At 38.9% G+C, this 9,804-nt stretch overlaps 1 long non-coding RNA gene across 1 annotated transcript; it reads right to left on the reverse strand.

Moving 5' to 3' along the window:
* Nucleotides 1-374: 374 nt before the first annotated feature.
* Nucleotides 375-7,466, reverse strand: LOC121712111. The gene is made up of 6 exons (XR_006032517.1): nt 7,114-7,466; nt 5,826-5,906; nt 5,482-5,514; nt 4,301-4,448; nt 2,998-3,262; nt 375-804 (listed from the first exon to the last, which is right to left on the reverse strand). It is a non-coding gene; the product is annotated as an uncharacterized LOC121712111 (long non-coding RNA).
* Between the last annotated feature and the right edge of the window lie 2,338 nt (nt 7,467-9,804).

Below are 9,804 nucleotides of genomic sequence, written 5' to 3' on the forward strand. Positions count from 1 at the left end.
TCCTACACGTGAGATAACTTCGTTTCTAAGACAATTGATTGGTCAGTGGGCGGTAGATTACACGATTTGAGCTATAACTTAGCACATAACCTCCTCCCGACCAGGTTTGGTTGACAGCATAAGATACCATGGTGATACAGCGACACTAAAACAGATCCACTTTCGTGTCACAGCATACCCTGGCTTTGAGCGCAACATACCTCGCTAACCGACTAATCGAGATTCGTAGTATACACCACGGGATACAGAGCTACAGTCCAGTCGGGTGACATCCACAGAAAAGAAGCTTCCTCTGAACCTGCTGGTTCGGGTGCAGAGAGACCTGTAATAATAATAATAATAATAATAATAATAATAATAATAATAATAATAATAATAATAATAATAATAAAGACAGTAATATTTTTCAAGACCATAGAGAATGCTGTACTCCAGTCTTGAGGCGATGAGGGCATGGATGAGAATGATGCATTGTTGAGCCGTCTGGTCACAGTAACACAAGACCCATCCTGTCAGACTAGGCCAGAAGTCCCGTCACCGGAATGATGTAGAGGACTTTGAGACAGTCATGTGGCGCCTTTGACCAGTGGTCACAATACAGAGGACCCCTGGCCAGTCAATGAGCAGTGCTTGACAAACATCATGTGTAGAAGACCCATTTTGCAAAACGATGTAGACACCCATCTATTCTCAGGAGCAGTCCTTCTATAACGGGCAGGAACAGCTGCAGAAAAATCCCCGGGCTTTGCCTTGCTCCTTCCTGGCATGTCTTTCTGCTTTGGGGATAACCAAACAGCTGACAACCTGGAAATTAGAAATAGAGATAAAACAAGTGTACAAAGAAAGAAACCACAATCTCAGTGTATCTCTTGACATGTTCAAACATACTGATGACTATAAAGTCCACTTATAAAATGCAGGTCTATGCCTTTCATATAGTGTGCCAAAGTATTTAAGGAGGGTGGGCCAAGTCCTAGTATGGTTTAGGTGGTTGAATCAGCTGTCCCTTAATAGTGTACGCCAAATTGTATCAACTGAACAATTTGTTTCTCGACCTACAATATGGGCCTATGTATGCTTTATCATATGCCAGAGTAAGTAGGAAGGTGGGAAATGTCTTAATTAATATTAATTGACATCTAGAGGCAATGGGTTTTCAGAAAATATGTGGTTTAGGTGGTCAATTCAGCTGTCCCTTAATACACTAGCACATGGCCCACCTTCCTGCAAACTTTGGAGGACATAAATGTATACATCGCACTATTTTGTAAATTGGCGAATGAATGGGGCATATGATAGGTTTTGAGCTCCAACATAAAGGCAAAGCAGTTTTAGCCATGCAAAGCATATATTTTCTTAAAGCTTGTCACTTATACATGTGAGTTAACATACATTAGCACATGGTCCACCTTCCTGCAAACGCCTTATGATGCACCAAAGTAAGTAGGAAGGTGGGACATGTCTTAATGTATATTAATTGACATCTAGAGGCTATTTGCTTTCAGAAAATATATGGTTTAGGTGGTCAATTCAGCTGTCCCTTAATAGTATAGCCCAAGATGTATCAGCTGTACAATGTGTTTCTCGATCTACAATATGGGCCTATGTACGCCTTATGATGCACCAAAGTCAGTAGGAAGGTGGGACATGTCTTAATGTATATTAATTGACATCTAGAGGCTATAGGCTTTCAGAAAATATATTGTTTAGGTGGTCAATTCAGCTGTCCCTTAATAGTATAGCCCAAGATATATCAGCTGTACAATGCGTTTCTCGATCTACAATATAGGCCTATATACGCCTTATGATATGTCAAAGTCAGTAGGAAGGTGGGACATGTCTTAATATATATTAATTGACATCTATAGGCTATAGGCTTTCAGAAAATATATGGTGTAGGTGGTCAATTCAGCTGTCCCTTAATATTATAGCCCAAGATGTATCAGCTGTACAATGCGTTTCTCGATCTACATTATGGGCCTATGTACGCCTTATGATGCACCAAAGTCAGTAGGAAGGTGGGGCATGTCTTAATGTATATTAATTGACATCTAGAGGCTATAGGCTTTCAGAAAATATATCGTTTAGGTTGTCAATTCAGCTGTCCCTTAATAGTATAGCCCAAGATGTATCCGCTGTACAATGCGTTTCTCAATCTACAAAATGGGCCTATGTACGCCTTATGATATGTCAAAGTCAGTAGGAAGGTGGGACATGTCTTAATGTATATTAATTGACATCTAGAGGTTATAGGCTTTCAGAAAATATATGGTTTAGGTGGTCAATTCAGCTGTCCCTTAATATTATAGCCCTAGATGTATCAGCTGTACAATGTGTTTCTTGATCTACATTATGGGCCTATGTACGCCTTATGATGCACCAAAGTCAGTAGGAAGGTGGGGCATGTCTTAATGTATATTAATTGACATCTAGAGGCTATAGGCTTTCAGAAAATATATGGTTTAGGTGGTCAATTCAGCTGTCCCTTAATAGTATAGCCCAAGATGTATCCGCTGTACAATGCGTTTCTCGATCTACAAAATGGGCCTATGTACGCCTTATGATATGTCAAAGTCAGTAGGAAGGTGGGACATGTCTTAATGTATATTAATTGACATCTAGAGGTTATAGGCTTTCAGAAAATATATGGTTTAGGTGGTCAATTCAGCTGTCCCTTAATATTATAGCCCTAGATGTATCAGCTGTACAATGTGTTTCTTGATCTACATTATGGGCCTATGTACGCCTTATGATGCACCAAAGTCAGTAGGAAGGTGGGACATGTCTTAATGTATATTAATTGACATCTAGAGGCTATAGGCTTTCAGAAAATATATGATTTAGGTGGTCAATACAGCTGTCCCTTAATAGTATAGCCCAAGATGTATCAGCTGTACAATGCGTTTCTCGATCTACAATATGGGCCTATATTTAGCACAGCGACAACCATATCTAGCAAAATCACAGTAAAAGTAATGTAAAAGTGACGTAAAATACCTGCCAATTGTCCTCTGTATCCACCGCTGCAGTAGACCATGATGTGAGGATGCACTCCATAACACAGCTGTTAATGGAAGCAAGGAGGCCAGCATGCTTCAGCCTCTTCAGGAAGTAGACAAATGAGTAGCCAAACAAGGACAAACAAGGCCTTGCTTACATGCTGGCTGTCTTGTAGTTTGATACTACTCTCCTTTCTGTGAGTGTTCTGTTGGAGTCATATAATGAAGTGCAACCCATACATCAGGATATCAGGAGCAAGGATCTGTGAAAACATAAGTAGAGGGGAGAAAAAAAAGACATAAAGATATGTCGAGAAAACATTGCAGGACCATCCCTAAACAACACATCAGGACACCTTTCTTTCCTTTTTCATTTGATCACTACTGCAATTCATAGACATATGTTGTATACAGGTGGGACAAAGGTAAAACCGATGTGGGTATTTATGCTATTATAGAATAGGCTACTAAAATATAACTCCACAACTTCAAGTGTCAACACTGTAGTTTTGGAGGAGTATTTGTAGTTCTTATGCAGGAAAATCAGTATACGCTACTTTGGACATTAAAAGCTGCATGCACTACGTAGTACACACAAGCGTACAATGCATTATTTTGGAGATAGAAATGTTGTACTGCTTTGTTTTTCAGAAAAACAGTAGTAGCGTATAACAGAATTTTTTGTCACATGAATTACCCAGACCCAAAGAAACAAATAGCTTATTACGTGAAACTGACCTGCTTATAATTTAATGTCAAACACCATCTCAACTAATTGAAAAGCAGGATTGTATCACCATCGCACTCATTCCAATAATTTAACCATAACGTGTCGTGAACAACGATTTATTTGGCTAATTATCATGTATTTGTCCACGTCTTTTACCATTATAAGACATTGAATTGTACTAAGAAATTGCTAATTTCAATTAACCAGACCCAAAGAAACAAATAGCTTATTACATGAAACTGACCTCATTATAATTTAATGTCAAACATCATGTCAACTAATTGAAAAGCAGGATTGTATCACCATCGCATTCATTTCAATAATTTAACCATAACGTGTAGTGAACAATGATTTATTTAGCTAATTATTACGTAGGCTATTTGTCCACGTCTTTTACACTTATAAGACATTGACTAAGAAATTGCACTGATTTCGCATGATTCTAGCTGTTTTACAGCATGAAGGAGTTTTGGTCAGGATAAGTATCTCTATATTTTGTTCGAAACAACAAAAAACAACTATTTGTTATAATTATTATTATTATTTACTAAATTTACGTAGTTTAACTTACCTTACCCCACACGGCCAGCTCTCGCTCTACGATGCGTTTCCGCTTTCTTGTGGTGGCGTGTGTCACATGACAGCAACCAGCCTATCACACTGGGGCTCTTATACGGGGCTCTTCGGCGTTTTTCGAACGTTTACATACCACATAAAATCTGCAGATGACACAGCAATAGTGGGGTTAATACAGAATAGCGAGGAGACCAACTACAGGGCCTGGGTGGATCAATTCGCGAAATGGTGTAGGTCCAGCTGTCATCTTCTAAATATACAGAAAACAAAGCAAATAATAATAGACTACAGTACAGAACTGGGAGCCAGCCCCCCCAGTGTATGGTTAAAAATGGTGAGGATGTTGTGATTGTAGTCGAGTACAAGTACTTAGGCACAATAATAGATAATAAGTTGCAATGGGACAGTAATACCAACACCATCTATAAAAAGGGGCTGCAGAGGCTGCATTTTATGTGCAAACTAAGACAATTTAGAGTGGATAGAGATATATTACCTTTCTATCATTCATTTGTGAAGAGCATGCTACTTTTTTGTTGTGTTACCTGGTATTTCTCTTTGTCAGTGACCAAAAAAAACTAAACTGAGCAAGATAGTTAACATGGCCAGCAAGGTTGAGGGGCAAAAACCAGACAGTATTGCTACGACCTGTGAAAGAAGGGTGTTGAAGAAAGGTCATGCAAATAATAGAGATATGTCACATCCCATACACCAGGCATATGAGGTGTTGCCATCAGGGAGGTTCAGGCTACCTTCTTTCCAAACAAATTGAGCCAGTAGGTAATTCATTCCAACTAGCATTACATTGATGAACAAGACGTTACCTGCAGGACCATGCACTTTCTTTCCAGCTGGACTATCACAGTATGCACAACTGCACTTTATCATTCTATAAATGTGTAGTGGGGTCTGTGCCTTCTGCCCTGATGTTGTGTATGTGTGGGAGTGTGGTAGGGTGGGGGCGGTTGGGGTGAGGGAAATTCTGGTCTATATTCCGTCTTGTATTCAGTCTTGTCTAACTGTCTACTGTATGGCGCAGAACAATTTTCCGAAAGGACAAATAATAAATCTATCTATCTATCTATCTATCTATCTATCTTTTATTTTAGAAGATTTTGGTTTGAACACCTTTCTACGAAAATCAATCTTGGGATAAAGTAATTATACACTACTCACCCTGGGGCTCATATAGGGTTTTTCCTCTAGACCCTGCAAGTGGCAATAAAGACAATTTAGACCACCATGGCGTAAAGTATATAAGCATGCTTAAAATGCAACAAGTACAAAAAAATCATATACAGACACAAACACAATCATACACAGTCATATTTTTATGTCTGTTGGACAATTCAATCATCCACACTCATCCCTCTCCTCCCAAGGGACATATGCATCTCTTTGCATTCAACGTAGTTTTCAACAACAACAATAACAAACAGCAACAAAGCTTTTCTACATATGGGTGTAGAATTTTTGATAACATATGGCTCCTTTTATCCTAAAGAATGTCAAATACATACCGACTGGCTCATCAAAACTGGAAAGGCTATCCAGACCAAGTCCATGTAGATCCTTCACAGTTGAAAATGAAGAGGCCTTATCTGAAAAAGATCAATAGAAACCTTACTCTAAATCTCAATCCAAGAACAATTACTATGTGTTCTCCTTTTCTTCAGTAGCAAATACACTGCCCGTGAATCAGAAATCAGAAATATATTGGTGTCCCAATATAATGTTTACTCATAACAGCTGGCAATAGTGATTGCATGCAGATAAGTAACCGTGCAGCAAGATTGTGTCAGCTTAATGTTACAGTTTGCGGCATTGGACAGTTAGGAAACAGTAGGTGAGTGGCGTGGGTCAGCATAGGAGATGGTAGACGAGTTGTGCTTGACAGTAGGCAAGAGGCAAAAGATAGTAGGCAAGTGGCGCAGGGCAGTAAAGGAGACAGTAGGAGAGTGGCATGGAATAATAGGAAACAGACACGTCACCAACAACAGTGCGAGTGGCCTACTGTAATTACTGCTATTATTATCATTATTATGTATTATTTATGTATTATTATCAATTTGTTTTGTTATAGGCTAGACACACATTCCATATTCACTGTATAGGCTATTTCTGTCACTGTACACATGTCATCTGGAAAACTTGCCTATTTATCTAACTGTTGTACATAATTAATCTTGATCGTCTACATAACTGCTTCTTTGCACTTCTGGTTGGATGTCAACTGCATTTCATTGGCTCTGTACCTGTAGCCTACTCTTTTAAATTACAATAAAGTTGAATCTAATCTAAATCTAGCCTAATCTCTCTAATATTATGGGCTACACACATTGCAATTCTCTATTGAATTAAACCCCTCTCTTAATCAGGTTAAAGAAATACAATATTATATTATAATATAAGTGAATATCTAACATCTGGAGAACTGCTGTATCAGAATACAATTGTTTTATAGCTGATATGTGGCCTAAAACAATGCGCGTTTTCGCAACAAAATCTATTCACGTTCATCATGATTATCGATTATACATGCCTGGCTGATAGGCTACCTCCCAGCTGTTAGCTGTAGCCCACACTAACAATATTAGGCTACAATGTTAATTTACACAGACAACAGCTGTTTTACAGATTAATGTAACATTACATCATGCACGTTAGCTAAATTATAAGTTGTGCAAGCCTACTCTGAATTCACAGTATTGCCCATGCATAGGCTACTATTTCATGTTAAATCAACTTTAAAATGTTTTGCTCAATTGCTAGCAAAATGATCATGCTAGCGGCAGTAGCAAGGCTCACCTCATTTCCCATTTGGATTCTTCTTTTTTCTCCGTCCCTGCTCGGTTCTTGTTTCTGGATTCTGGGGTTCAGCCTTCTAAAACTGCTAGCTAGAAGGTGGCTCCTTCTAACCCACAACTCAAAGCAGGCTTAAGAGTATGAAACTGCACGTCAAAAGCATGAAATAACATTCTAGCCATTTTGGGTCGGGCTTTTTTGACAGATGACGTGGTTCTGGCTGAATGCGAAATACAACGTGATAGTAACACGATAATTACGTCCTGCTCAACACGTTTTTTAACAAGGAAACGTGTTACACAACACGTCCCAATAGATTAATTAACGTGACAGTGACACGTTCAGACGTGAGACTGGGTTGGACATGCACGCTACAGGCTACTGTACTTGTTTGCACCGGTGTTAGTCAAGCGAGCGGGTGTGTCAACGACAACGGTAAGTTAGGGCTGTCTGCCAATACATAGCCTATCCCAAAAAAGGCCAGAGTAAAACAGTGTGATATTCCATTTGCCCTTCAGCATATACATGTTTTCCCCTTTGGTTTGTAGATCAGCTATGCCACCCACAAATACGAAGCTTTTTCATTGCAGTCTAGGCAAAATAATTAGCTATACAAACTGGCAACTGGTGACCAGGCTTTCAAAGGCGGATTTTACTGTGTAAAATAGCATTAGCTGTTAGGATATTACCCAGGATATTGTCACAGCTAACCTAGCTTCTGTAATATTTCCATAGATATATATATATACTGATATAGTATATATATATATGTAATCTTTCAACCAATGTTAGGAGTCATGTTGAATAAGGGTGTGCCGCACGGACAGTCACATGCTGTAGGCTATAAGTCACCATCACTGACTGTTAGGCTAATTGGGCTACCAATCTTGCAGTCGCAATAAACAATGGATCCGAGACATTTTCCTGTTCCTATATTCTGTTTATGTAGGCTAATGTATTTGTGAATGTAGCCTACACAATGCAAAGAAATAAAAGATAAACTGGTGCATTTCCATACTCATAGAAAACATTGTGATCACTTATCTCTTCTATGATCTCATCCCAGAAAGATTTTCTTTGACTTGTTAGTTTTTTGAACATTTATTTTATCTAATGACATAGCAACCATGATGTATTGAATCCACATATTCTTGTACTTGAGAAACTATTTTTCAGCATTCACGTTCCTCTTAAAGTAACAGGCACTCAATTCGATTTACACACCAAATGTGATGATATAGACTAGCCTAATAATTGTAGTGTAAAAGTGTAGCCTAATAATTTAAATATCAATATGATGTAATCAAATTACTAAATATGTTGAGCTATTAGTAATCATGCAGATCATAGAATACTATAAATAAATATCAATATAAATGTATAGTTTATATGAATTCCAAAATATGATAAAGAAACCTATGACAACCATCACTTTCTATGTGTGTGTGTGTGTGTGGAATCGCAAAAAAATCGCAATAGTATCGAAATCGAGATTCTTCACTTGCTATTGGTATTAAAACAATAATGTTGGTATCGTGACAAGGAGTTGTGGATGTGTCCCCACCAAAGCTGAGATCAAACCTACGTCCTTGCCTACTAGTGCTGAACTCATGACTCACAAGTGGAACTAGTATAACGGTAAAAAAATAGTGTGCCAATGCTCTGGAGGATATTCATCAGCTTGTGCATCAGAATGTCACACCACATGACAGTTGGGATCACCTGATGATACTGAAAATGTCAAACAGAATATATTTGTTTGTATTGTTTGTATTTTCTCCACTTTTATCTGCTTTGCACAAACGAATAAACCCTCATGAACAACAGCACAACAGTAAGTCAAAATAAGCTGCTTAATTTCAAACGTCACAATCAATCACTCTCATAACTCTTACTGAAATGTTTCCTGCCGTTTCCAGTGGTGTTGAAATGCTTAGTTGAAAGAGCACTCAGAGAGATTACACATCTAAACAAATTGGAAACATGTGTATCACAGAGAGAAATGTTTTCAGAGGTATGATGACAATCAATTACAGAACAGTAGAGCTATACAACTACAGAAATAGAAAGGGTGTGTGTGTGTGTGTGTGTGTGTGTGAGTGAGTCTTTGTGTGTGTGTGTAAATGATTGAGTGAGTGAGTGAGTGAACAGATGAAAGAATACATAAGTAAATATAAAATAAATATAGAATACATGCCTGAATGGACATGGGCGACTTAAAGCACAGGTGGATGAATAAAAACATGAGTGGAAAATTACAGATGGGTTGCTGCAGCTAATTAAAATAGAAATACTGTATAAGTCGGACCATGTTTGTTTCCCTTCCGTGCCACACTGAGGTCCTGTGGAGGCAGTAAGGCACAGCAGTGCTGTCTGTATGACTGAGCGAACGTGAGATTGAAACAGCTGAAGCTGAAATAACTAAGGCTAAGGCCAGGTTTGCTCTCAGAGGAGTTTAATTGGGTTTGTGTTCCTGCATCATAATGGCTTCCTGCTCTCTCTCTGCCCGCGGAGCTGATCCCTTCATTTCCCAGAGTGCTCTGCGGGCCGGGTCCCGAGTGAGCCTCCCGCCTCAGACCAGCAGCAGAATATTCATGCTGTTGGGAGGCTAAAAGGAGGGAGCCATGTTGGAGTGTGCCGACTGCCTAGAGAGCCCTTAGCCTGGGGGACACTACAGGGGAGCAGGGCTAACAA

Source organism: Alosa sapidissima, chromosome 1 (genome assembly GCF_018492685.1).
Source record: "Alosa sapidissima isolate fAloSap1 chromosome 1, fAloSap1.pri, whole genome shotgun sequence".
In the NCBI taxonomy this organism is placed as follows: Eukaryota; Metazoa; Chordata; class Actinopteri; order Clupeiformes; family Clupeidae; genus Alosa; species Alosa sapidissima.